The 27,722-nt window shown below is 46.3% G+C and overlaps 1 long non-coding RNA gene across 3 annotated transcripts in view; it reads right to left on the bottom strand.

The window, feature by feature from the left end:
* The window catches only part of LOC144805920 (uncharacterized), a 223,565-nt gene that overhangs the window by 26,802 nt on the left and 169,041 nt on the right, over positions 1–27,722 (bottom strand). For 2 of the 3 annotated variants that reach the window (XR_013605630.1, XR_013605629.1), the window contains 2 exons: positions 10,289–10,339; positions 2,715–3,415 (listed from right to left, as the gene is read on the bottom strand). This is a non-coding gene — a long non-coding RNA (uncharacterized LOC144805920). Of the gene's footprint in view, positions 1–2,714; positions 3,416–10,288; positions 10,340–27,722 lie in introns of those variants that run through there. The other variant, XR_013605628.1, reaches the window with a different exon arrangement.

The raw sequence follows: 27,722 nt of genomic DNA, 5'->3' as shown, positions 1-27,722 counted from the left end.
ATAAGGCTTTAGTCCAGTGTGAATTCTCTCATGTGAAGTGACATTGTATTCGTAATTAAACCTTATCTGACACTCAGAACACACATAAGGCTTTTTTCCCCTGTGTGAGTTCACTCATGTCAAGTGAGAAGTAATGTGTAACCAAACCTATGCTTGCATTTCGAGTACTCATAAGGTTTTTCCCCCGAGTGGGATCGCTCATGAAGCATAACACTGTCTTTCAGATTCAAGCTTTTAAGGCATTAGGATTTTCTCCAGTGTGGAGCTTCTCCTGGTGAGATAGCGCTTTTCTCTGCAGCTTTTCTGGCATTCAATGCACTCATAAGGTATTCATCAGTATGGAGTCACTTATAGTTAGTGAGGCTGTGCCTATCAAATAGGAATTTCTGGCTTTCACAGCATTGGTAATGTTTTTGCCCTGTGTGCGTCTGCTCATTGTAGAGTGGGATTGAGTTTAAAATTGATGCTTTTCTGGCATTCGGAGCACTAAATTATTCTGATATGTGGTTTCTTATGGCGCTTGTAACCATCTCTACCTCTGAATCTTTTCTGACATTTAGAGCACTGATAATTTTATTCACCAGTGTGGATTTTCACATGTACAGTGAGATTAGATTTTTGTCTGAAAGACTTTTGGCATTCAGAGCACTGATAAGGTTTTTCCCCAGTGTGGATTCTTATATGCTGAGCGAGAGTCTTTCTTTCACTGAAACATTTCTGGCATTCAGAGCACTCATAAGGTTTTTCCCCAGTGTGGATTCTTATATGGTTAGTGAGACTGCTTTTTTCACTGAAACATTTGTGGCATTCAGAGCACTGGTAAGGTATTTCCCCAGTGTGGGTTCTTATATGCTGAGTGAGATGTCTTTTTTCACTGAAACATTTTTGGCATTCGGAGCACTGATAAGGTTTTTCCCCAGTGTGGGCTCTTATATGGTGAGTGAGATTGATTTTTTTAATGAAACATTTGTGGCATTCAGAGCACTGATAAGGTTTTTCCCCAGTGTGGGTTCTTATATGCTGAGTGAGTTTTGTTTTTTCCCTGAAACATTTCTGGCATTCAGAGCACTGATAAGGTTTTTCCCCAGTGTGGGTCCTTGTATGTTTAGTGAGATTTGTTTTTTCACTGAAACATTTCTGGCATTCAGAGCACTGATAAGGTTTTTCCCCAGTGTGGAATCGCACATGTGCAGCTAGAAGTGATTTAACGTTGTAATCTTTTGGGCATTCAGAGCACTGATAAGGGTTTTTCCCTGTGTGGGTTCTTCTATGCCGAGTGAGACTGGTTTTGTCAATGAAACATTTCTGGCAATCCGTGCACTGATAAGGTTTTTCCCCAGTGTGGGTTCTTGTATGTATAGTAAGTCGTCTTTTATCAGTGAAATATTTCTGGCATTCAGAGCACTGGTAAGGTTTTTCCACAGAGTGGTTTAATACATGTCGAAAAAGACTTTGTTTGTTACGAAACCTTTTCTGGCAATCCGTGCACTGATAAGGTTTTTCCCCAGTGTGGGTTCTTGTATGTATAGTAAGTTGTCTTTTATCAGTGAAATATTTCTGGCATTCAGAGCACTGGTAAGGTTTTTCCACAGAGTGGTTTAATACATGTCGAAAAAGACTTTGTTTGTTACAAAACCTTTTCTGGCATTCAGAGCACAGATAAGGTTTTTCCCCAGTGTGGGTTCTTGTATGTATAGTAAGTTGTCTTTTATCAGTGAAATATTTCTGGCATTCAGAGCACTGGTAAGGTTTTTCCACAGAGTGGTTTAATACATGTCGAAAAAGACTTTGTTTGTTATAAAACCTTTTCTGGCATTCAGAGCACAGATAAGGTTTTTCCCCAGTGTGGGTCCTTGTATGTTTAGTAAGTCCTCTTTTGTCACTGAAATATTTCTGGCATTCAGAGCACTGGTAAGGTTTTTCCACAGAGTGGGTTAATACATGTCGAGAAAGACTTTGTTTGTTACAAAACCTTTTCTGGAATTCAGAGCACTGATAAGGTTTTTCCCCAGTGTGGATTCTCATATGCTCAGTGAGATAATATTTACTGCTGAAACTTTTCTGGCACACTGAGCACTGAGAGAGGTTTTTCCCAGGGTGCATTCTCTCAAATTCAGTGAGACGATATTTATGGCTGAATCTTTTTTGGCACAAGTAATTTTTTTCCGCAACTTAGGTTATTTTGCTTTGATTGAGGCAGGTTTGAACACTGAATTTGTTCTCACAGCCAGTGTTTTTATAAGGTGTATTCCTAGAGTTACATTTAGTTTTCTCTTGCTTAAATGCCACGGTAAGAGTGAACCCGATTTTAGAGTCAGGCTTGTTTAGATAATGTTCAGCATTTATCTCTAAAATAAATTGGGTGTAATATTCTTAACACTTGAATTGAGCAAAATATGTCTGGATGCAGCCCTGTAACACCTGTTGAAATTGTTGTAGCAGACAATAGTCTTTAGGTAATAGCCTCTCTGGCAGCAACTTATTTTGTGACTGAAGTTTTTCTCACATCTATTTGTATAGGTTCTAAGCAATGCAGTGATAAGGTGTTAATCTGATATTTAATTATTAAACTGAGAAGTACCTTTTTGCACTGACGTAATGGCAGTAACTGAGGGAGTAAGAACGTGCACAGTACTATTGTGGCTCACCAGTCGCAGAACATCAGTTCCTTTTACCCTTTCTATGTCTGGTGTAAGGTTAAGGCTTGTAGTTCTGAAGACGAGGATTTATTTACATTACAGATAATGTTGAGGCGATTTACATAGAATTACAGAACAGTACACAATAAAAAGGAAACAATCTGAGATGGTCATGAACACAATAAAGTGGTGAATTTTTAAGGTTTTCGCCAGAATGAGCAGAGTGGGTTGAGGTGTTATATCCCGAGGCAGATAGTCTCAAACTTGTGTAACTGGTTAAAAACAGTTGTTGAACAAAGGTGATTTTCCAATCTTTTGGTTGTTAGCGTGTCAGGTTCGGAGTCTTCTTTCAGCGTCTTTTCTTCTATGGTTTGCAGAAGAAACCTTTTGTTTTATCTTTCTTTTATGCAGTGTGTGCTTCCACTCTGGAATTACATGATGCTTTAGATCACGCGTGATTTAGATGAACGTTATTCTGTCATGCTGAGGCAATTCGTCTTTCTGATAATATTCCAGATGAGGATGTTGTGATTGGTCTTTATGGCATTATGTCTTATGCTGTGTGGACAGATATGACTTTGCTCTGGGTTAATGAAATGCAAAATTAGAGACTTCAATTACAGGTATAGTACTTTCCTCGCCACACCTAGATTTTGGAAATTGTTTAAACTTGGAATGCTGGATGTCCTTCAGTTTTTCAAAATAATCCTTCTTATGGCACTGACTTCAGTTGCCTGGTGCTAAATCTTGCTTTCTTCGTCCGTAATTGCAATCACCTATAGTATTAAAATTAAATAGTTAATATATGTAAATTTCCCCAAAAATAATTTACAAGCCAAATCAATGCAGAATTGCAGAATTTTGAAAATGTTGAGCTGTTTTTCAGACAGAGCAGAGTGTAGAATGGTAGCCTGAGAGTACTTGGATGTAGGAGTGAGGATTTGTAGAATTTTCAACATTTCATTAAGATCACAAAGGATACATGTACCCTATGGAGTTGCAACATAGAATCCCAATGACAGAAATTAAAGTCATATGGACTGGCACCAAACAGATATTTAAAAAAGAATACTATTAATTAATTTTTAATGTAGATTTCTAGGATGGGAAGTTCCCCTCCACAGACAACAGGTGTTTTCCCCTGCCCTGAGTTTGCACCTACTTGTATCTGGTATCCTGACTTTTGGCCTCTGCCTCAAGCAAATCTATTGTGTGCTGCGAGGACTATGCCTAGACCTATCCCTCAACTATGTCCAGAGTATGAATCAAGGACAATGAAATTAAGGCGTACTTTCATGTGTTCATTTTATTCCACCTGATTATCAGTTGTTAGGCTTTTCTGCACCTGGATTTACCGGGTGCAGAAAAACAAGACACCATTTTTTCCAGACTGAAAAGACGCACAAGACTCTGGGTGCAGCAGAAGCAGCCAAGACTCATGCTGTTTTTTTACTAACTGGAAGAAACACACAATTCTTCCCTCTGTTAGAAAATGCTTTCCTCTTCCCACCGGCTTCACCCATCTCCCCCCAACCAACCACATGCATATATCTACCACTTGCTTAAAACAAGTGGTAAATAGAAGCAGAAAAACACTATGAAATAGTGAATGGCATGTGGTTTGACAGGCAGAATAATCTGTTCCTCGTGGCAACTCCCCAGTCCATGGCGTCAAACTTGTAACTGCACTTTACTGGGGTAAATCTACCACAAAACAATTACATGAGATTTTTCTGCCACCCCAGTACTGTGCAACTTCTAACAAGGGACTATGAGAGGTCTTGGACCGGTCCTGTGACCTGGAGGGTCACACCAAGTGTGCCCTTATTTAAGGCAGAGAACTGTCATGGGTTTAACAGCTAGAGCGGTGGTGGCAATGCACCCTGTTGTAAGGATCAATAGCCTGATGAGATCTTTGCATCATGGTCAGTGGAGGGGCTTTCTACTGACACACCCATGTAATGCTCCATTTCTATACCTGTGCCCAGACTTTGCGCTAACATCAAGTGCATGTTTAGGGTGTCGGTGTGCCTAGCATAAATGCAATGTGAGAGTGCAACAGAGTAAACTGCATCTCCTGCCTGCCAGTTGTGTATACAAGTGGGACCATCTATCCCTCTTTTATACCCTAGTTCGAAGTCCTCTGTTACCAAGGAATAATGTGCTCTACAAAGTACCCAGGTGCCTGCTGTGACACCAGGGATGGTGTCAGCCTGACAGTCTATCTAAGTTGAAGGGACATCACCTGCAGGCTGAATTACTTAATGGAGAGCCTAAAAGTCTGCCTAGAAGCCTGCCTGTTTGGTAAGAAAGGGAAGGGAGTTTGACTGTCCAGCAGGAGGACAAGGCTATCTGTAGGGCGGGCTGGAAAGCCATCCAGCAGGACCAGCTAGTCTGAGGGATGCCCCCCCCCGCCCCAAGACTCTCCCAACAGTTCAAGGCAGAAAATAAAACTCTACAACAACATGATTGTTGAGGCCCAGTAGGACGATTGTGTGCTGCCAACAGGCCCATTCAAGGTTGCATTTGCCAAATTCCTAACACAACAGAGTCTGACTCTACTGACTTCCTGGTGCACATGTGTTGGGCCTTTAGCTGCTGAATTTCTGACTACTCTGTGTCAGAGGCCCATGAGGGACTACCACTACTCCAGTGTCGAACACCCTGTCTGAGCTTACGCCTGTGGTCCAGCCAGCCACAGTGTGGCCTCGATTGCTGACGGTCGGGCCTCCAGAGGGGCTGCACTTACAGACAGGTCAGGTGTGAATGCTACCTTGGGACTAATGATCTTCAGGCAACTGCAATGAAAAGACAGAGTGGGTGCCCTACTGAATGCAGTACTATATCCAGGACAAAACCGCTCCACAAAAGCCTGCTGGTGGGTCACTGCTCTCTCGAGTCTTCGGGCGTGCCATTCAAGTGTCGGGAAACAGGAAAGAGACCCAGATAAGACTGACTCATCCTGTGAAAGGGTAAGACACTTACGACTGAGCATACACGCATTGGGGTGACTGGACTGACAGAACTGACCCTATACTATATTCATGATACTCCTAAATGCCCCTAGAGGGGAAGAGGGTATCAGAACCGGACGCACCTGTCTGCAGCACATGGTAGTCTGGCATGCCTGCACTATCTTTTCACCCAGACTGTCCATAAAGTTGATTTTAGAGCCGCTACACACATAGCAGGGGGAATCTCAGACCATTTGCTGGTGGAGGTGCAACTCGATGGTCCGGTTGTGGACTTCATGCTACCCCCAAGGGTTGGTCCATGATATTTAAAAGACAAGACGTTCAAAGCTCGTATGAGAGATAGAGCAGAATTCTATTTTAAGGAGAACGGGCGGCCTGTTGAATCAGCTTGCGTGCTATAGGATGAATTCTAACCAGTGATCCTTGAGGACACTGACTACAAGGGGACAGAAATAATGGGAGAGACTTCCTGAAAGACCTGACCCTGCCAATGCTAACGAATGAGGACCGAGACGCACTAGACCAAGACTTGACATTAGACTAAATAAATAAGACAATAAGAACCTTGCAAGCAGGGCAAGCGACGGGGCCTAATGAGCTCCCCATAGAATTATATAAAAGCATGATGGATAATATCAGGGAGTACCTCCAGAGGAGGTTTCAGACTGCCTGAAAATAAGGGTGTCTCCCAGAGGACCAAAGAATGTCTGAGGTGGTGGTCATCCCAAACAAGCATTGGAAATGCAATAGGTCTCGCATTAGGAAAGTTTGAGCTATTGGTCTTATAAATTAAATTCTTTTTTATTTATGTGTTTGTTAAAATAGCTAAATTAATAGCTCTGTCATTTACAATGCTAATAGTTATAACTTTTGCAAATGTGACACCTATAACATTTGTAATGCAACATGTTTTTTATTTACGTGACTTAGATGTATTAATATTACAAATAACAATGGCTTTTATTTTTTTGTTAAATTAATTGTTAAATAATTTATTTAATTTGTAATGGCAATATCTTAAACTTTTGTAAATAACTTCTGTGAAGATTATATTCAGTGTTTTTTATTGTGACGAAAATCCAAGAACAGAAGTGAAATATTAACATCTTTTTTGTGATTTGTAATAAAGCTTGAAAGCTTGAAAACAGCTTGAAACAGTGTCGCCTGTCGTGAACTGAGGGCTGTAACTCACTGTGTAATGCACTATGTAAAGGCGACCACAAAATACAGAAACTGTGAATTGAACTTTACAGGAAATGGGAGCCGAACAATGGGGAGAGGGAGGGCGGGGTGATTTATGCTTCCAGATTATGAGATGGAAGTGCTCTGGCGAATACACCGCCCCCTCCCCACAGTTGCAAGTCAAACTTGAGCGAAGAGAAGAACATGCAGTGTTGCAGATCCTGAGCTAACTTTTGTTTACCTTTGTCAGTGGCAGTGTAATCCCTGTCAAAGATTACATGTTGTTTTTTATTTATTATTTACTTTGTGTTTCAGCCTGCCGCTAGTTGTGCTAGTTGTGTGCGTGTGTGTCTGAGTGGGAGTATTTACTCACTCGCTCATCTTACATGAAACCGAGCTGCATAAAGCCTTGGGGAGTCCTCAATACTTAGGAACCTCCGCTGTCCCAATACTAAGGAAACAAGCTTGGCAATGAAGCCAGCTGGTTTAAAAGGGGGAAGGCTGTCGTTTCTCTGACATCCAAGATAACATAAAGCACAGAGTGATGTTACCATAGTGTAGCCCACTTCTTGGTAAAGTTAGTGGCAAGTAACAAGACGGTTGATGCATCATAATCCTGGTCATGGGCAAAAGCTGGATCAAGGTTATCCAGGCAAAGAACTGGTCACGGGCCACTAGTGCGTGATCGCTCATTTTAATGAACCAAAAATAGCTCCCCTTAATACACTGCTGCCAGGTGAGGCTTGCTACCTTCTTTTTGTAGCCTTTCCTGCCTGTCTCCTGACTTACGGAGACTTTTTTTTTCAAATTAATTGTGAATCGGCAGCAGCTATTTGGCCATTTGTGTGGGTGCATAGCGGCAAAGAAGAAACACATTTAACTGCTCCTGGAAAAGGCAGAGAATGTCCTTGTCAAAGCTCTAGGGGAACTAAGTATTTAATTACTCTTCTATTCTCTGAGTACTTTAGCATACAAAATTACATAAAAATACATCCTACGCAAGAGTTTGTGATATTTCTCGTATGTGGCAGAAAATATGCTGCACATGCTTTCCTTGTGATGGGAAAACATAACACTCCTTGGATGCCGCTAGTTGTTCTAGTTGTGTGTGTGTGTGTCTGAGTGGGAGTATTCATGTGAGTGTGAGTGTGTGTGCATGTGTGTGTGTGTGTGTCTGAGTGTGCATGTGGGAGTGCATGCATGTGAGTCTGTTTGCAAGTGCATGCGTGTGTGTGTCTGTGTGTGAGTGTGTGCGTGTGTGTCTGTGTGTGTGAAGAATTCTCTCATGCTGTATTTTGAGAAAGCTTTTGTGTATGCTGTCTATGTTCGTAAGCGCTGCTTTTAAAAAACAAGACGGAGGGAAGGCAGAGAAGGGGAGGGGGAGGAGAAATGCGACACGGCGGGCAGGGGAGGATGCCGCTAGTTGTGCTAGTTGTGTGCGTGTGTGTCTGAGTGGGAGTATTCATGTGAGTGTGAGTGTATGTGCATGTGTGTGTGTGTGTGTGTGTCTAGGTGTGCATGTGGGTGTGTGTATGTGAGTGCATGCATGTGAGTCTGTTTGCAAGTGCATGGGTGTGTGTGTCTGTGTGTGAGTGCGTGTGTGTGTCTGTGTGTGTGAAGAATTCTCTCATGCTGTATTTTGAGAAAGCTTTTGTGTATGCTGTCTATGTTTGTAAGCGCTGCGTTTAAAAAACAAGATGGAGGGTAGGCAGAGAAGGGGAGGGGGAGGAGAAATGCAACACGGTGGGCAGGGGAGGGGGCAGAGCGGGTAAAAAAAAACAAGACGGAGGGAAGGCAGAGAAGGGGGGGAGGAGAAATGCAATGACAGACTGCTATAGCACGATCACTTGCTTCAATGAGATCTTATCACTTCAGTTAATTTGCAGGAAATAAAAAGTCCAAGAAATCTACTACCACTAATCAAAGTAATCTTACAGGAAAAGGTGAAACAAAAGCATATTTGTTTGAACAAGACGGAGGGAAGACAGAGAAGGGGAGGGGGGAGGAGAAATGCGACACGGCGGGCAGGGGAGGGGGCAGAGCGGGGAGAGCGGTGATGAGGGTGTGAAGCAGCAGGGGCCTTTGAAGTGAAGCTAAGCTTCACTTCAAAGGTGTGGGAGGAGTGCTGCTGGGGAACAGATGGCGATTTGATAATGTGCACGCGCATTTTAGGTCAATGCGCTTGCACATTGACCTAAAATGCATGTGAATGTGATTCATTCATAAGCCTGGCTCTTTCGCCAGGCTTATGAATGAATCACTTAGCGGCAGGATTCCCTTGTCCGCAGCACCCTGAAACCTTGTGGTGTGCGTGCGCTTTATAAGTATTTTTAACATAACGTAACATTTAACATCGTCTAAATGGGACAACCCGGAAAGTCCATCTGCATTGGCAGTCCCAGGTCTCTGTTTCACTTCAAAGTCTATTCCCTGTAGGGAGATGGACTACTTTAGCCATTTGGGATTTTCACCTTTCATTTGTATTAACCATCGGAGAGGCCTGTGGAAGGTTTGAATTTGGAAGTGAGAGCCATACAGGTTTGAATTAAACTTCTCAAGGGACCAAACCACAGCAAAGGCACCCATCTAAATGGCACTTCGACGCTGATCCCTGGGGATTAGCCTTCTACTGATGAAAGCCAGTGGCTGATTTTGACCTTGTGGTACAAAAGGGGGTGGTGATGGACGGAGCATCTGAACCAATCAAACACTCACACCCAGTCAACAGATCTGGGTTTAATCCATCACCGTTCTTTAGCCCACTCTGCCACCCCAATTCAGACATGGCCATATGCAAATCAGTCTGAACCTGTGCCTCATGGGAACAGTCCAGCCCGAACTGCCAAGCCATGCCTTCCGTGGACCGGAATCAAGCTTCATAGGACCAGTTTCTGGCATTCCAGCCGTCTTCAGCCAGGCTTGCTTGAATCCAGTGGCAAAGTGAGCAAGGGACTCAACATCTGAGCATACCCTGCCACACTTATGGCGGCCAAAAGCAGTAAAAAAGGGGGTGGTGATGGACGGAGCATCTGAACCAATCAAACACTCACACCCAGTCAACAGATCTGGGTTTAATCCATCACCGTTCTTTAGCCCACTCTGCCACCCCAGTTCAGACATGGCCATATGCAAATCAGTCTGACCCTGTGCCTCATGGGAACAGTCCATAGTCTGATAGGAGCTACTACAAGAAGAGCAGAGAAACAGGACCACAGACCGCCACAGAGTGACAACTGCCCAGAAGCTGAAGAAAGAACTCTGGAACAGCAAACCTACTGCACCCTGGAGATTCTCCAGGGTAAGCAAATGATGGTAATGAAATGCAAACTGCAGCATTAAGGTCACACACTACAACATCATTCCCTTTAAACAAAAGGTAACAGCCTACAAGAAAAAACGAAACAAAAAGCCACAAAACTAGAAAATGCATTTCCAAATGTTGCAAAAGAGAAACAGTTAATACAATTGAAAAATATTAAACTTTGTTGGTACCTTAGTAATGTTCTTTCTTCTGGGCTCCACTCCATCTGCAGCAATAACGCTCTGAAAGGAGAAATTACAGCTGTGAGTCTCAAAGTCTTCAGTATTACTGGTCTCAGTCACGAAGACTGTGGTGTTGGAAGATAACTTTCTTTTATTTGGCTTTATAGTTCCACCAGTCACGCCATCGCTTTTAGCAGACACGCTGCTGTCGGCAGCATCATAACTTCAGGCAGACCTGCAATGCGGACCTCACCACTCACATTGGGTGAATATTCAACAAGCATGGTCTCAGCTTCCCAAGTAGAACAAAAGAATCGGGTCTCACAACATATACAGAGCCACAGTTAGCTCTGCCACCACTTGAGCACACCCAAACCCCTCAGCACTTAAGCACCAGTCCCAGGGGAGACCATCTGTGAAGTCCTTGTGAACTGGCACCACTCCTGGGTCAGCACAAGCAGCATCATGGACAGCGTCTAACACCGCTGCCACAAACATTCATGAACATCCAAATCCTCATGACCAAACTACCCAAAAGTGGCTTTCTAGATAAGCAGCCAGCCCTGTAGTGTCTGTCTCTGTGTACTAATCTGATGCCAAAGTTGTAATTTTAAAAACAGCCTTAGCAACCTTACAGGGGCCTTACTGACACCATTAAGGGTTCAAAGCAAAGGGCTGTGGTCGGTGAACTTTAAAAGATGCATGCCCCCAGACCTCTTCTGGACAATAAAAACCGATGAAACCATTCAGAGGACTTGGTATCATAAATCATGTAAGAGTTCAGTAAGCTTACTCCGTAATCTCAGAAAAACAGAGCGCACTCTATGAATGAGAGGTACTGCCTGAGCTTTAAGTTTGATACAATGCTCAACCCATTCACTGCTCCCACTCGGTAAACATCAGGAGACTGTAGTAAAGTATTCTTAATGTCATTGGCATCAAAATCTACATTCGATACAGGCATGTCACTCAACACCGCTGGATTATCAGGAACCGGCCTCATAGCGAAACCAACTTAGTCTGATTCTGCCATTCCATCCCTTACCTTCCATTGATAGATACATACATTTTTGAGTGAATCTTTTTACCCAATCATTCCAGCAGACTAACAAAGTAATCCTATATATCGATATCCTGCTCACCTAAGGTGTGGGGATTTATACTGGAGCTGGTCAGCTGTTTCTCACAGCTCTAGTTTTATCAAAGGCTACATCACACAAAATCTTGATGGGTAGTCCTGAATCCGCCATTCCATTTAACAGCACCGCACCAGCATGAATGATACACAAGGGACACATTACCTGTCGCAGGAAGGTGGAACGAACTATGGAATCAATGGCTAAAACTAAGTTATTCCCTCTGGGGACATTCTTCCTCATTAACATCAATTGTGCAGCAGTAGTGCATACACTCATACTGCTTGAAAATGCCCCAACACTGCAACACTGTCCTTGATCCGGGCATTTCCCATTACTTCCCACGTGTGCCTTAAACCCACACCTGTAACTGAATTGCTTTTTTTCTCCCCTGAGGCGGAAGCCGGGGGCTCTTTATGCTATCCCTGTTGCCCACGGGCATTTAATAAATTGATTTGCTGAAAATATTTTTAAAACATTATAAATATTTTAATCGCTCACTTTTATCAGCACTCATCCCTGACCCCTCGGTGGGAGAATTAGGTCGTACCGAGGCCCCTCGCAGACGTTCCTTGACCGGTACAGCCGATTCAGGTGCTGACGCCAGAAGGCTAGGAGGGGGGAGGCCATCTTGGTGGGAGGAATAGGGTAGCGGTCCAGCAGTAGGACGCTTCACGCCCTCCTCCACTGAGGATAAAAGAATGACGCTTCCCCGTCCGCACCGGGACCGGGCTTAGGGCCACCCCCCCCTTCATCGCAGCCATCAAAACCCAGGTATAATCTATTCTTTTTTCCCCTCTATAGCACCACGGCCCATAGCCCAGGACCAGACAATCTGGGAGGATATGCCATCCCAATCTCTTATTACGCTAGATCACTTTCCGCCACTAGACCCTGAATCTTTAGCTTCCATAGCCAGCAAAGTAAAATCCGGATCTCCGTGTGATCCAGCACCCCCAGAAATCATGATGCTGGCACCTCAGGTTATTTTGCCGACCATCTTGAACCTTCTAAATGCCTCCATTACTTCCTGTATCGTGCCGCCTGCCTGGAAGCGGGCAATGGTGCGTGCTCTGCTAAAAAAAGCTAATCTGGAACCCGGTGACTTCAGTAGTTATCGTCCTATCTCTCTGCTCCCTTGGGTAAGCAAAGTTCTCGAGAGGCACATCAACGTCCATCTGGTGCATTTCCTCGAGAACAACCAACTTTTAGATGCTACCCAGACGGGCTTTAGACCCAGACATGGGACAGAGACCGCCCTGCTGGCAGTCACTGAGGCAACCAGAAAGATCTTGGATCAGGGAGGGTCAGTGGCAGTGATCCTCCTTGATCTAAGCGCGGCATTCGACACGGTCAGCCATGACATCTTGCTGGGACGCCTGTCGAGTGTCGGAATAGTTGGCGGAGTATGGCTATGGTTCAAATCCTTTCTGAGTGATAGGTCTTTCCAAATTTTTGATGGGGACTCGGTATCCTCAAGCAGGCCACTGAAGTGTGGAGTCCCGCAGGGTTCCTCTTTAAGCCCTGCGCTTTTTAACATCTACATGAGACCACTGGCTGAGGTTGTTCGTCTGTTTGGCATCAAGATCATCTCCTATGGGGACGACACTCAGCTAGTGGTCTCCTTGGCGCAGGAGCAGGGCTTGCCATTCCCAGGTGGTCTGGCAAAATGCTTAGAGGAGGTAAAGGGACTTCCTCTCTCCTTAAGCTGAATGGGGACAAAACGGAGCTGATGCTCCTGGGTCCCACTAACCTTACTTCTGTCAACCCCTTGTGGCCCTCATGTCTTGGTACCCCCCAATACCCAAGGACAATATAAAAAGCCTTGGGGTTTGGCTAGACAAGACCCTTTCTTTTAACACTCAGGCCACAAAACGTGCGTCTACTTGCTTCGGCCTCCTAAGGATGCTGAAGAAAGTTCTTCCTCTTCTGCCGGTGGAGGCAAAGCAGGTAGCCATTCAGGGTTTGATTCAGTCCCGCTTGGATTCTAACAACGTCCTCTATCTTGGCGTTCCGGAATATACACTGCGCAAGCTCAAGATTGTGCAAAATTGTGCGGCTCGCACCGTGCTCCAGCTGCCGCGCAGGCTGTCAGCCAAACCTGGTCTGCACAGCCTGCACTGGCTTCCAGTGCGACAAAGAATCGCCTTTAAGGCGATGTGTATATTCCACCAAGCTTTTTGGGACACGGGACCGGCCATTACTCGGGACCTAGCAACACAGTATCATCCTAGCAGAATCCTTCGTTCTAGCCAAGCATGTAAGGCTATAGTCCCCAGAATAAACAAGCATTTGCAATGCAATAGGTCTCGCATTAGGAAAGTTTGAGCTATTGGTATTGTAAATGGCAAAGTTTTTATTTATGTTTATTTATTTTTTAATAGCTAAATTAATAGCTTCGTCATTTACAATGCCAATAGTTATAACTTTCGCAAATGTGATACCTATAGCATTTGTAATGCAATATGTTTTGTATTTACAAACCGCGAGAGGACAAAAAAAAGCTCCGGACCACCGCCTCCTCCCAGGCCTTCAAAAGGGACCTCAAAGTTCTCCTCCTCCAGAGACACCTCCAAAAGTAATTCACGTCCTCTTGCTATTTGTGAGGAAGACTTCCCACTACTGATAATTTCTACTTTCCATGACCATGGAAGTGCCTTCCCAGTGTATGCCTGTGATTGGAGGGTCTGCCTTTTTGCAGTATTTTCCATGTACTAGTGTTCGGTGCCCTTTTGTAACATGCACACACCACTCTGCCCTTGCAACACACGGCTGCTACCTCTCACATGTCTTTACCTTTGATACTTGCACAAGTGCCACCTTGCCCATGTAACGCTTGTTCCTGAGCCTGAGTGTCTAGCACTTATTGCAGGACTATACCTCTAATTATACTCTGTTTTCTCTTATAACTGCACACTTGTCACTTTCATTTCCTCTTGTGCACTTTTGACTACCTCATGTATTTTGGTTGCTCACAATTTTTACTCAAGTATTTTGTTTGCTCACGATTGTCACTATTACCTTTACTACCTCATGTATTTTGGTTTCTCACAATTTTTACTCAAGTATTTTGTTTGCTCACGATTGTCACTATTACCTTTACTACCTCATGTATTTTTGGTTGCTCATAGTTTTTACTACCTCATGTATTTCGTTTGCTCACAATTGTCACTATTACCTTATGTAAGTAACGTATGTTTTTGCAACCTGTTCTTTTGTAATGTTTCTCATTATGTTTCATTTCTGTTCCTAATGTGAAGCGCTCTGACGCCTTCGGGTAAAGTCCGGCAGGTCCGGCCTTAGGCATGTGCAAAGTGTGCACCAGCACAGGGCCGCCAAACCCCAGGGGCCGCCACGACGACGAGGATCAGATCGGATACCATACCAATCATACAATATTCGTGCTGGAGTTCAGAAGGCAATGAGCAATGAAGAGGCCTTTACATTTTGATGTTATCTTGCCATCTTTGCGGTGCCTTCGAAGACAGGAGTCAAATGTCAGGCGTTGTCTTCTGGCAAACTGCTGCTTACTCTTTTAACAGGGAGACTAGTGTTTCGTTTTCTTTCTCTGGCTGCAAAGTGAGAGGATTTTGTGAAGTGAACTGTGTGGCAGTCTCACTGGGTGAATGGAAAGGCTGCTGAACGTGTATTTATTTCCCAGGTGCACAGAAAATCTAAATACTCGTAAATTAACTCTACTCATATTTCAAAATCTGTCTGCAATTAGGAAAGGACAAATGAGGCACATCTTTTGTAGTTCAGAAGTGTGGTAGAAACAACGATTTCAATACAAACAAAACAAATCAAGACCCTTCACTTGGTGAAGCTTAAATGATATAAACATTCTCTAAAACTCCACAGTTCTCTATCGTTTGTGTCTTGTGTAGTTTTATTAGTAACACTGGCACTGGCGGCCCCTGGCAGGATTTTGGCGCGTGGTGGGTTACGCCAGGTGCGTTTAATATTACTTCTTCATTCTCTGAATGTAGAGTCGATTCTGATTCTGCAGTGTCAGTGTCACTGACTAGTCTGACTGACTGCGTCAACGCCATGAACCTGGAAGGTGTGTGGGTTTCACATGATCTTGGCTTGAATGTCAGCAGCGGCCGGCCCGAGCTGAGGCCCGCCGCAGCGCGAGGTCGGACGCTGAGTAGTGAGTGCAGAAACAAAGCGCCTTGCGGCCTTCACTCCGCTCCGGAACTATGGGGGCTGCAAGAGACCCTTCAGAATCTCTCTGTTCACAATCACCCGACTGTGCCAGGCACCAGATAGCTCTGCTGTCTGAAGTAAAAGGCATAGTTCTGGTGTCTGCGGTAAGAGGTATCGCTCTGCTGTCTGTGGTAAGAAGCGTGGCTCTGTGTGTGAATCGGCCATAGAATACTTCATGTCACTTTCCTTTGATGTCATCATGGGGACAAAGGGTGTGTGATGTCACGTCTGCTGCTATTTTTGTGAGTCTACGTTCATGATGTAGAATAACTTTACGGTCTGTGGCAAGGAAGGGACAGCTTTGTGGTCATATGGTAACAACAAAATCCCGGAGCATATTAACATCATGATATAAATGTACCCCATTTTACATCTGTGTAGAAAGCGACCTGAATGAAGGTGGCACGTGGAGCCTCCAGGCTGCCCTCCCAAATATCCACCCATGACCAGTAGCAGTGTGTGATCATTTACTTGGCTTCTTATCCATTGGAGCAGGGTGTCACTGACTCTGACTGAGTGAGTGACCCTGGAGTAGTAGTACTGTCCTTTCCAAATTCTGGCGCAAAAAGGAGGAGATACATACACTTAAGGCACCGCTAATCGGCCTGCTCGAGGTGGAAGTGGGCAACTCGTCCCTAGATCATGAGGGTGCAGGCAGCCTTTCCCCATTGCGACGTGAAATCGGAGATCGATTCGTTCATCTCCAACATATTATTGCAGTACTGCAGTGTGCCAGCTGCTGCCCGCCTGCTGAGAGACTGCACAGTCAAGATCATGCTCGACAGCGCAAAAGCAAAGGCAGCGGCGCGCTCCTTGCAAGTCGCTTATGCAGGCCATTGTGCCAGGGTAAGAGTGACCTACAGCTTTGCCCCGAAAGTGTCATTAAGGTTGATGGCCGGCTACATTCTCGACAATAGGTACAAGTGCTGTTTTTTAATGTGTGCATTTTTTTAATACAGGGACCGTTAAGATTCTCACGATTTTGAGCACTTGCTCTTCGGTAAAATGATTTTATGCCTATCGCCCCGCTCGAGCTGCCTAAGTATGCTGATTTACTAAAATAATACAACGAAGATCTCTACATTAACTTGGGCGAATATTAAATCTCACTGTCACCTTCCTGAGCTCCGCCCCGCCCATACCCCCTCTTCCGGGGCCCACACCAACGCTCCCTGCACAGGGCCACCATGAGCTTAGAGCCGGCCCTGAGTCCGCGCTATATAAAAATGCATAAATACATAAATAAATAAATACCGCCTTCGGGTAAAGTCTGCGCTATATAAAAATGCATAAATAAATAAATAAATAAATACCGCTAATCAAACATCCTCGTCGGGCCCTGCAGCTGAGGAGAGCCGCCGCACGAAGGAAGCCGGTGAGTGAGTTGCTGAGCTGGGGGGGGCGTGTGTGTGCGCGCGCGTGCGGGGGGGGCGGGCTGTGTATGTGTGTGCGTGCGTGCGTGCGTGTGTATGTGTCTTGGAGTGCGTGTGTGTGACTGTGGGGGAGGGGGTGTGTGTGTGAGCGAGTGTCTGTCTGCGCGCGCATGTGTACGGCGCGGGACGCGACATGCGCGTTCGCGCACACGAATCCAGGAAGAAAAGCTCGTACACCCTCTTGTCCTCCTTCCCCCCAGACTGATCACTATACGTCTCCAGCTGGACACATGCATCCTTGCGGATGCATTGCCAGCGAGACCCAAAAAGGCAAGAGCTGGGGGCAGGATGTTTATTTACAACGCCGCCAAGCTGTGGAATTCACTCCCGTTTCAACTCAGGTCCAATACAAACCTTTCCACCTTTCGGAAACAGCTGAAGACTTTTCTGTTTAATGCTCCTTTCTAACTCTTTTTTCTGCCTTTTAAGCAATTTTACAGCTGGTCGCTAGCGCTTGGATGCCCCAAGGCAGCAACCGCGCTTTATAAGTTGACATTTCATTTCATTTCATTCCTTGGTAACAACTGCCATGATGAGCTTTCTCAGCCCAATTCCTTTTTGTTCGGTCTCTGGAGTTCACAGAACAACCCAGAGCAGTCCCAAGAATGAGACTCACTGGTGATGCGCCCTCCTCAGAGGTCAATGTTCTAGATGGAAGCGTGTAGCGCTCTATGCTTTTAGGAATGTTCACCTCTCGGGGAGAGTTGGGTTCCTGCAGCTCAGTAATCTCTCCTGCAAATTCTTAGATAAACAGTTAAACACAAACTCGTCTCTGCTACATACATCCAATCTGTTCTCAAATTTGCTTGGGGCTGTCAAAATGCAAAGAGCTGCAATATATTTGTTTTAAAAAGTTGTGACGTTCAAGCGAGAAGCTTGGTTTATCTCTAAACTGAATTTTGTAGAGGTTCTGTTCCCGCACGATACTCGTCCCATATTCCAAGTGCTTCAACCCTGGTAGGTTATCAACTGCCTATTTGCAGATAATTTCTAAAATCTGCTAGTTTCTGCAAGAAATTTAATTATTATCAATCAATCAATCAAGACATTTATAGAGCGCACTACTCACCCGTGGGGTCTCAAGGCGCTAGGGGGGGGGGGTGTCGTTACTGCTCGAACAGCCAGGTCTTGAGCTTCTTCCTGAAGGAGAGGTGGTCTTGGGTCAGGCGCAGGTCGGTCGGGAGGGAGTTCCAGGTCTTGGCGGCCAGGTAGGAGAAGGACCTTCCTCCTGTTGTCGCTCTTCGGATGCGGGCGTGGCTGGTTGATCTGAGGTGGCGCTTGGGAGCGTAGAAGTTGATTCGGTTGTTGAGGTAGCTCGGGCCTTGATCGTGTAGGGCTTTGTGTGCGTGGGTGAGGAGACGGAAGGTGATTCTTTTGTTGACGGGGAGCCAGTGCAGGTCTCTCAGATGTCCGGAGATGTGGCTGTTTCGTGGGATGTCGAGGATGAGTCTGGCTGAGGCGTTCTGGATCCGCTGGAGTCTCTTCTGGAGCTTGGCGGTGGTTCCGGCGTAGAGGGCGTTGCCGTAGTCCAGTCGGCTGGTGACGAGGGCCTGGGTGACACTCTTCCTGGTCTCGGTGGGGATCCACCAAAAGATCTTCGGTAGCATGCGCAGGATATTGAAGCATGACGAGGAGACGGCGTTGACTTGTCTGGTCATGGAGAGGGAGGAGTCCAGGATGAAGCCCAGGTTGCGTGCGTGGTCCGTCGGTTTGGGTGCGGTGCCCAGGGCGGGGGGCCACCAGGAGTCGTCCCAGGCGGAGGGCGAGGAGCCCAGGATGAGGACCTCCGTCTTGTCTGAGTTCAGTTTCAGGCGGCTGGTCGTCATCCACTCGGCTACATCTTTCATCCCTTCGTGCAGGTTGGCTCTGGCGGCGGCGGGGTCGTTGGTCAGGGAGAGGATCAGCTGGGTGTCGTCGGCGTAGGAGATTATGTTGAGGTTGTGTTGGCGTGCGATGGCCGCGAGGGGGCTCATGTAGACGTTGAAGAGGGTGGGACTCAGCGAGGATCCTTGAGGGACGCCGCAGATGACTTCGGTGGCCTCTGACTTGTATGGTGGTAGGCGGACTCTCTGTGTTCTTCCGTCGAGGAAGGAGGTGATCCATTCCAGTGCCTACTCCTGGATTCCGATGTTGCCGAGGCGCTGCACTAGGGTGCGGTGGCAGACAGTGTCGAATGCCGCGGAGAGGTCCAGGAGGATGAGGGCCGCTGTTTCTCCGTTGTCCATCAGGGCTCGGATGTCATCGGTGGCAGCGATGAGGGCGGTCTCGGTGCTGTGGTTGGCTCGGAAGCCAGACTGTGAGGGGTCGAGGGATCCATTCGTCTTGAGGAAGGCGGCCAGCTGTTTGTTGACGGTCTTTTCGATGACTTTGGCCGGGAACGGGAGGAGCGAGATGGGACGGTAATTCTTGAGTTCGGTGGGGTCTGCTGTAGGTTTCTTGAGTAGAGCGCTGAGTTCGGCGTGCTTCCAGCTCTCAGGGAAGGTGGCGGTGTCGAAGGAGGTGTTGATAATGTCCCGTAGGTGGGGTGCGATGACAACGTCGGCCTTGTTGAAGACGTGGTGAGGGCAGGGGTCGGTCGGAGATCCGGAGTGGACGGAGTTCATTGTGCGGACGGTGTCTTCGGTGCTGATCGGAGTCCAGGCGCGGAGGGTGGTGGTGGGTGGCGTTGCTGCGGTTGTGGCGTGCGTCGGTTGGATGCTGAAGCTGTTGTGTATGTCCGCGATCTTGTTGTGGAAGTAGGAGGCGAGGGAGTTGCAGAGGTCTTGCGATGGGGTGATGTCGTTGTTTCCGGCGTTGGGGTTGGAGAGCTCTTTCACGATGTTGAAGAGTTCCTTGCAGTTGTGTGCGTTGTTGTCCAGCCGGTCCTTGTATGCATTTTTCTTGGTGGCGCGGATCAGTTGGTGGTGTTTCCGGGTGGCGAGCTTGAGGGTGGTCATGTTGTCCATTGTTGGTTCCCTTCTCCATACTTTCTCGAGGGCTCGGCAGTTCTTCATGGAGCTCTTGAGTTCGTCGGTGAACCATGGGGCTTTTCTGCTGCCGGGTCTGCTGGGCGGGGTCCTCAGAGGGGCGAGTTCGTCCGCGCAGTTGCTGATCCACTTCGTGAGGTTGTCGGCGGCCTGGCTGGGGTTCGCTGAGCCGGCAGGAGGGTGCTGGCTCAGGGAAGCGGTGAGCTGGTCGGCTGTGATCTTGTTCCAGCTTCTTCGGGCAACCTGTTGCTGGTGGTGGTGGATCGTCGTTCTTTTGAAGGTGAAGTGGACACAGCTGTGGTCCGTCCAGTGGAGTCCTGTTGCGTGGCTGAAGGCGATGTCTTTGCTGGATGAGAAGACGGCGTCGAGTGTGTGTCCGGCGAGGTGGGTGGGGGTGGACACCAGCTGCTTGAGTCCGAGGTTGGCGAGGTTGTCGAGCAGGGTGATGGTGTTTCGGTCGCTGTTGTTCTCCAGGTGGAAGTTGAGGTCCCCCAGGAGGATGTAGTCGGCGGAGGGGAGGGCATGCGGGCTGATGAAGTCGGCGATGTCCTCGCTGAATCGTGTGCGTGGTCCCGGGGGTCGGTAGATCAGGGTGCCTCTGAGGGTGGTCTTCGGGTCGGTGTGGATCTGGAAGTGCAGGTGTTCGGCGGTGGTTAGGGTGTCGTCGGTGTTGGTCGTGATGCGGATGGTGTCTCTGTGGATGATGGCGATGCCTCCTCCCATCTGGTTGGCGGTGCGGTCCCTCCGGGTGATCTTGTAGCCCTCTGGGATGGCAATGGCGATGTCGGGCGCTGAGGAGGCGTTCATCCAGGTCTCCGTGAGGAAGGCGATGTCAGGGGCTGTGGTGTCGAGGAGGTTCCAGAGTTCGATGGCGTGTCTGTGGACGGAGCGGGTGTTGAGCAGGATGCACTTGAGGTGGTTGCTGCTGGTGTTCGGCTTGGCGGGTGCTGGTGCAGGGTAGGTCCGGATGCAGGTGAACTTGCAGGCGTGGCAGCTGAAGGGTCCGTGGGTGTGCTTCGGGGTGGCTCGGTGACATCCCGGGATGCCGCCGGTGTTGAGTACGATGAGTTCGGCGGCGTTGTAGGTCAGTCGGGTCGTCTTCTGTCGGTGGGGGCCAGGGGTCCTGGCACTGGGCGCAGTCCAGGCGCGGACGGGCGCAGACGGGCTTACCTTTGGCGCGCCTTCGGCACACAATCGGCGCGCCCGCTGCGCGTCACCGCTGCGCGTTCGCACGGTCGCCATATATGGCGAAGTGCGTGGGGGGCGGAGCAGCTGGGAGGCGGGAGCGGGGAGGGTACAGAAGGAAAAAAGGGGCGGGGTTAGCGGCGGTGGCGGGAAGCGGGGAGCGGGGAGGGAAGACGGAGGGCAGCTACTGACAGCAAACAGCAAACAGCAAAACAGGCAAAACAGGCAAAACAGGCAATACAGAGGTAAAAATTAAACAATTTACAACAATTCTAACAACGATGACACCAGGGAGAGAAGCGGCGAGCACGGACCACGCCGCTCGATGGAGGGGGCGTGGTCACGCGGCGGCAGCCGGGCGGCGAGGCAGTAAGGCAGGGAGGCACACGCAGCAGCTGGTGGCCGTGCGGCGCGGGGGTGTCCGTGAACTAGGTCACACTCATCTGTGCCGCACGGTCGCCATATATGGCCAAGTGCGCGGGGGGCGGAGCAGCTGGGAGGCGGGAGCGGGGAGGGTACAGAAGGAAAAAAGGGGCGGGGTTAGCGGCGGTGGCGGGAAGCGGGGAGCGGGGAGGGAAGACGGAGGGCAGCTACTGACAGCAAACAGCAAACAGCAAAACAGGCAAAACAGGCAATACAGAGGTAAAAATTAAACAATTTACAACAATTCTAACAACGATGACACCAGGGAGAGAAGCGGCGAGCACGGACCACGCCGCTCGATGTAGGGGGCGTGGTCACACGGCGGCAGCCGGGCGGCGAGGCAGTAAGGCAGGGAGGCACACGCAGCAGCTGGTGGCCGTGGTGAAAGAGGAAAAATCCTAACCCCTGTCAGAGTGAATTCTCAATGCCATTAAAAGTAACCTGGAGTCAACCCCCTGGTACCTAAGGCACGGAACAGGCAGGCTTAACATAGGACAATATGTAAAATATGTATGCAGAAACCAAAACAGTAAAAGTCAAAATGCAAAACAATAAATAGAAAAAAACGAAATAGAAAAATAATGTAAAATGTAATGAACAAAATAACACTAAAATGACAAAACCCAATAAGCGGAATCTGAGATATGAAATGTAACGCTTCAAGTAGCGATAGTGCCAAGAATCACAAGGTGCCAATGATACTCCATTGTTGCGGAAGACCTAGGTATAAATTGATGGTGACCACGATGGAAGTCAGGTCGGATACACCAACCAGGTTCGTGCTGGTCAAAGATTTTACTTTTTGACTTTAGTCCTTTAAGTCTTCTTCCATAATAGGAGTGCACTTCTATAGCCTCTCAGTACCTCAGGGGAAGCACGTAGAGCCTCATATGGGCTCAGTCAAGGACCAACAGCCGGGACCAGTCCAGCCCATGCCACTGGTCAGCTGGACAGTTGCAGCAAAGGCCTTTTTAGTGTTCTGTATCCTTGTAGGTTGAACACTACACAGCACATGGGCACATCTATTGTTAGTGCAGCAGGCACAGTGGCACCAGGGCTGAAGAAGGGGTAAGAGCTCACTGAAGCCTAGCCTATGCCCACACAGGAGCAGCAATCATTAGTGAAGCAGGTGCAGGGAAGCTCACCAAGGTGCTATTTCCGTAATCAGATGTAGGATAGATATATAGGCAATCACCCGGCATACCCGACGAGACTACACGCTAGTACTTATCAAAGGCAATAATCCTTTCAAGATTTTACCTGACTGGATGCGATGGTGATTACCAGCTTATTGATATTGCATCTCTTAACCCCTTCCATGCTCATGACGAGCTGAGCTCGTCATGAGTTGCGCCGCTCGCAAGCTCATGACGAGCTCAGCTCGTCATGTAACGCAGCTTTTAGAAAAAAGCCGCACAGGGCAAAAATAACCGCCGCACGCATGCGGTTAATAAGAATAAGCGACTTGGTGTTCCTCAATAAGACTATTTCAATATGGATCTAAGGCATTAAATCAATCATGAATGTACCAAACTGATGCTAGTTGGATACCTCTATCTACACTCTCATGAGATACTGAACTGACCCACGGGGAACTCTTCTCCTCATCTCTGCAGCACCTAACCGTAACTTGTTCACAGATACATCCCAGGTGGCAGACAGTACCACCATGGCAAACAAAAGTGATCTGGCTCAGTAGACCCCTTGGATCAGACTTTTGTTCCCAACCCATGGTAAACTCTGTGAATTAAGACAGCAACCAACAGAGGCCCCTGACAGCTGTCAGCTGGCAAAAACATCGAAGACAAACTGGTACGTGCTAATACACAGGTGAAGAGACCAAAGGTTTCATACAGACCATTCTAGCACTACCTCCCATTAAAGGTCACCACCGATGTGGAAATTGCATATCAAGCTTGAGTACCATCGAAGGAGATAAATTTGAATACAGAGTTAAAAGTATCATCCATGAAGAATTCACAAATTGCAATAGTACCAACGTAATATATTATGTAATATGCCCATGCCAGCTTGCAAATGTAGGTAAAACAACTCAGGCAGTAAAAAATAGGATCACTCAACACAGATCAAGAATTAAATGCAAAGTCCAGAATGCAGCCATGGTACGACATTGCGAAGAAATAAAGACATGGGACACAAGACATAAAATGGACAGTCCTAAAACATGTAAAAGGAAGTTGCACTGATTCCATACTATTGTGCTTCGAAGCAAAAACTATCCTACGTCTGGGCACAAACGACAATGGACTCAACGAGAAGAGAGAAATAATGCATTGCATATGAGGAGCCAACTACATAACACACAGCACAATATGCATGTAACATACGAACTGATAGTTTTTCACTAGGTCCCGATGAATTGCCACTGATCCTCCAGACTATGAGGCAACAAACATGTCGACCCCTCAGGAGTAGAGAGCAGTTATCCCAAACCATTAATTCAGAGAGTCGCCACTCTTCCTCTTAACCAGGTGGGGAGCCAACCTGAATAAAAGTCATTCTTTTGACTACCCAACCTGTTTTAATCACTTTCCATTACACCACATCCACACTTTATGGGTCCCTTACCTCCACTGCACCAAACGGCAAAGAACAAAAGATCACCACCTAAGAGTCCCTCTTTGGGGGCCCGTCAGGTATTGCAGCGCCGACCCAGCGAGGAGCAGGCCCAAATGATGAAGCATGGCACCTAGCTGGCTGGGTGTGTGATGGCCTAGTTCCAAAAGGAGGAATTCCGCTCCTGCCGATTATTTCAGGACTGCCATTTCTCTTTGTGACAATACACATTGTTGATCTCTCTTTACTTCTCTTGACCCACATAAGGAACTGCATACCCTCTTCTCTAGTGTTGGCCTGGGTATGAATGCTGGACCTTCCAAAAGCCCTTCTGTCTCCCTCTTGTTGATTAATGTGACAAAGTGGCTCTATATATTCTGGGCAGTAATGAAGTACAGTGTGTATAGAGTCCACAAACCCCAGAGGTATAACAGAGGTTAAAGTCAGGACTGACCTTACTCTCAAAAGTGGTAGCTTGGTCGAGCAGTAAGGCAATACCAGAGGGCAGTGCAAATCATTTGTTGTACACACTCAGTCAGCAAAGGATTTCACACACTTAAAGACTGAACTCCAGGCCAATTGTTTTTATATCCAAAGATATTGTTGTTTTATTTTTAGAACCAACAGGCATAAAAATATACTTTGCTAAATATGAGTACTTTCATGTAATACTTTGCAAGGAAGCAATAAGGTTTGTGAACACCGTAGGTACAGGAGTTGCTGAAGGCAACTCAGGTCTATACACACTTTAGCCTTGAACTCAATGGATTGTTACCATAAAAATACAGTTGATTACAATGCAGATTACTTTAGTAGTTCCAGGACTAGCTCCTAGATTCAGTCCTGGGGTATAAGCTGAAACCAAATTAGCAAAAACGTTTTAGTTACTGTGGTGAATTTTCAGGAATATAAAGCTGTTTTAAAAGTTCACACTTAGAAACATTTCAAGGTAAATCTGACAATGTTATCCAATGGGAGAAAATTCAGATTATAGGTAAAGTACGATCGCGTTACCTTTGTAATCCAGTACTGGGCTCCTGGGGCCAGCACTGGAGTTTTAACTTAAAACAGGTAGGTAATTGCGTTTCAGTATTTCGTATGATTTTTAAAGAATATTTCAAGTTTTCAAAAGTAGACAGAAGAAATTTCAGAGAAAAGCAGATAATGGGTTCCTAAGGAGAAAATACAGATTACTAGTAAACCCAGTAAGGATTACTTTTCAAGTCAAGTCAAGTCAAGTCAAAGATCTTTATTCGGATTAAAAAGGCATCCATAAAAGTACATGTAAATCACAACAATCATCCATAAAGCACAATAAAACAGTCATTTAAAAAGCTAATAAAAGATGACATAATTAACCATCAATGTACATTACATAAAAATGCAGATATCAGGCAAAAATGGTGATTTCAGAGAGTATGCAAGGCTTAAAAATGAGATACAGAACAATTAAAAACAATACAGAATCAATGGCTTTGATATGTGCAAAAGAACAGCTACTAGTGCAAATGAGCAGTGTGCAAACTGAGCAAGAAATAGTGCAAAACATATCAGACCATATTCAATGATACTCGTGATCGTATAGCAGCTTTAAGAAAGCAACTGACTCTGAAAATTACTTCGTCAGAGCGTAACATCAGTAAATCTCCAAAAGCTAAATTAAAATTCATCAGGTCAGTCTTTCGAAAATATGGGATTAGATAATGTTTAGTATATTTTGCATAAAAGCCACAAAAAAAGCGTAAAATGAAAAAGGCTTTGTTTTCCGCCTTGGTTACAGGGACATCTTAGGTTTTCCAAATTTTTGTTGAAGCCTAACGGGAAGCATAATAGGTTTTTAATGCTCCCATCCCTGAACCGGAACAGCAGGCTCCTGTTCCATTTGCCCAACTTTTTACACAGATAGCCTTGGGGCTTATCATAGGGCCTGTCGCTTGGTACCAAAAGGGATGTGTACCTTATAATAGCTGGTTTTACAAACTCGCTCTTTTCCCTCTCATTGCTGTAAAGGCTGTACAAGGCCCTTTTTACTAAGTTCTTGTGTGAGCGGTCGATTGTTTGGGGAGATGTAAATAAATGCTCCTGCTACACTTGCTAGGCTTTTCTCAACCGCCCTGAGCCATGGTATATAATTGGCCCGCTCACTTTTTAGACAATCCGAGATGATATCACGGGTCAGAGAAGCCGCTGAATTCAGCCATATTTTCAGCCCGAACAGGGCAGGTCTAGATCTTATAAAGTCCTCTGTGTACGGGAGATTCAGTTCCCAATGGCACACGAAAGTTGGGGCAGAAATAACCCCCCCAAAACCTTCCTACAAAATCTATTCTCCTCGGTCTGTATATTAGTACAGTTCGAGTATCCCCACACCTCAGCACCATAGGTTCCTGTGGGTAAACATTGGGTCTTATAGATTTGTAGCAATGGTATAATAACCTCTGCATATTTAGGTTGACGGAGGGAGATTATAGAGTTAATAGCTTTGCCCAATTTGTTCTTCCCCTGGCCAACATGAGGTTGCCATGAACCAGAATCAGAGAACAACAGGCCTAGATACGGAAAAGTGCATGTGCTTTTTAAAACATTATTCCCTGACAAAATATGGTTAATTTTATGTTTTTGGGGGCCACAACACATTATAAATGATTTATTAAAATTAGTGCAAAGGCCGAGATCTGCCATATATGTGACAAATCCTGATATTAAAGTGCGCAGTGCATTGGGTGTGCGGCCCATAAGGACCGCATCGTCCGCATAAAGAAGGGCGGGAAGTGGTCTACCATTTACATGCGGGACATCACTTGTTAGCTTACACACAAAACTACTTAATTCATTTATGTACAAGATAAAAAGCAAGGGGGCCAGGACGCAGCCCTGTCTGACCCCCCTGCCAATTAAAATATCATCGGAGACTTCACCATCATTATTCAATCGAACTCGGGCTCTCAAATCGCTGTGTAGGTGTGCCAAAAAATAAACCAAGGGTTCATCTAAGCCATGATTCAATAAACCTGACCATAAACGAGAACGGTTAACAAAATCAAAGGCAGAACTTAAATCCATAAAACCTAAATACAAAGGGGATTTTTTTGGCGATGGTATATTTGGCCATTAATTGATTTAAGTTTAGGCATTGCTCCACAGTTCCCACATTGCTTCTAAAACCTAACTGGCACGGGTGTTAAATAGCATTATCCTCTGCCCAAGTTCTAATCCTGTTGAAGATGACCCTACCTAAGATCTTCAAGGTGTTATCTATTAAAGATATCGGGCGATAACAGCCAGGGTCTGATCTATCGCCTTTTTTAAAAATAGGCACGATAATGCTATTTGACCATGTTACTGGGACTGAAGTATGTGATAAATTATTGAAGATGTTACACAATAAAGGAGCCCAGAAGTCAGGTTCTGATTAAATTTGGTCGATGGATAGACCATCGGGTCCTGGAGCTTTATTCCCCGCACTATCTGAGATGGCATCTTCCACCTCCATTATGGTGATGTTCAGTGTAGT

This window comes from Lissotriton helveticus (genome assembly GCF_964261635.1).
Source record: "Lissotriton helveticus chromosome 1_1 unlocalized genomic scaffold, aLisHel1.1 SUPER_1_unloc_33, whole genome shotgun sequence".
NCBI classification, from domain to species: Eukaryota; Metazoa; Chordata; class Amphibia; order Caudata; family Salamandridae; genus Lissotriton; species Lissotriton helveticus.
The sequence above is the reverse complement of the archived record's forward strand: the minus strand, read 5'-3'. Positions and strand labels throughout refer to the sequence as shown.